At 39.7% G+C, this 1,500-nt stretch overlaps 1 non-coding gene across 1 annotated transcript; it reads left to right on the forward strand.

Moving 5' to 3' along the window:
* The first annotated feature begins 549 nt into the window (after positions 1-549).
* Positions 550-656, forward strand: LOC141625807 (small nucleolar RNA R71). The gene has a single exon (XR_012535560.1). It is a non-coding gene; the product is annotated as a small nucleolar RNA R71 (small nucleolar RNA).
* Positions 657-1,500: the final 844 nt, after the last annotated feature.

Here is a 1,500-nt window from a genome sequence, read left to right on the forward strand (position 1 = left end):
ATGGGAGGTGGGGTGTATGTTTGTTGAGGGTTTTGAACATTTTGGCTTTTGTATGAGAGATTTGGGTAGAATTTGGTGTTTTCATTGTAATAGTTGGAATAAGGGGTAGCACTCTTATATGCTTGAAAAGCATTCACTTGTTCATTTGTTCCCCTACATTCACTTTGGTCATGTCCCAAAGTTCCACAATTCTCACATATCCCACTTGGGATTGATGAAGATGCTACCATGGCATTAACATGATGCTTTGGTGATTTTGAGGCTTCTTCAAGTTTAGCCATAGCCTTCTCAAACTTCAAGTTGATGGTATCAATATGAGCACTAAGTTGAGCACCCAATTGAGTAATAAAGTCCACTTCATGCTTTCCTCCTCTAGTAGCCTTGCGAGGTCTACTATATTGTGAATTATGGACCGTCATTTCCTCAATCTTGTTCCAAGTTTGATTATCGTCAACTTCGGTGAACATACCATTTGATCCCATGTTGAGAATGTTTCTTGAGTCTTCATAAAGACCATTCCAAAAATTTTGTACCAAGAACCACTCGCTAAGTCCATGATGAGGACATGAGCGACAAATTCCTTTGAATCGCTCCCAAGCTTCATACAAAGATTCTTCATCCCTTTGCTTAAAACCCGTAATTTGAGCTCTTAGCATGTTAGTCTTTTCCGGAGAGTAGAATTTTTTGTATAATGCTAGAGCCAACTTCTTCCAAGAGTCAATTCCAAGATTAGCTTTATCAAGGATTTTCAACCATTATTTTGCGGTGCCAATTAGAGAAAAAGGAAATAAGACCCATCGAATTTGGTCTTGAGCCACACCGGTTTGTGAAATCGCATCACAATAGTCACAAAAAGTCTCCATGTGAGAGTGAGGGTCTTCACTAGGCATCCCCCCAAATTGGCTTCTTTCGACTAATTGGATAAATGCGGATTTAGCAATGAAATTTCCGGTTAAGTGTTGTGGTGGGAGTTCCATTGGGTAGGTTCTCGTCGGTTGGTACGGAATGTGATGAAAATTTAGGCATTGTGGGTTTTTTGGTGGTTGATTTTGTGTTGGGTTCTCTTCACCTTCTCTTGCAAAAGGGTTGGTGAACTCAATAGAATGAATATTTACAACCTCACCAATTCCTCTCAAAGTGTTTCTAGCAAGCCTTCTATTGGTTGTCAAAGTCCTTTCAATCTCGTGATCAATGGGTAACAAGTTACCTTGTGATCTTCTAGACATGCAAAATATCAAACAACTTGAAAACAATTAGAACAAACCTTGAGGAGTTTTACTTCCCCAAGGCAAAGAAAGACACAACTAATAGCAATCTAAGAAAATCAAATCAAGTTAACACCGTCCCCGGCAACGGCGCCATTTTTGGTCGGGCTCACTTGGAGCTTAATTTTCGGTTACTTGTCGTTACGAGCACCTAGACCAAAACAAAATTTATATCTCCACAAACAACTCTACTATTAGTAAAGAGGTAAATAAAGGTCGGATTCCAAGGGACGGG

The sequence above is a fragment of the Silene latifolia genome, chromosome X (assembly GCF_048544455.1).
Source record: "Silene latifolia isolate original U9 population chromosome X, ASM4854445v1, whole genome shotgun sequence".
Classification (NCBI taxonomy): Eukaryota; Viridiplantae; Streptophyta; class Magnoliopsida; order Caryophyllales; family Caryophyllaceae; genus Silene; species Silene latifolia.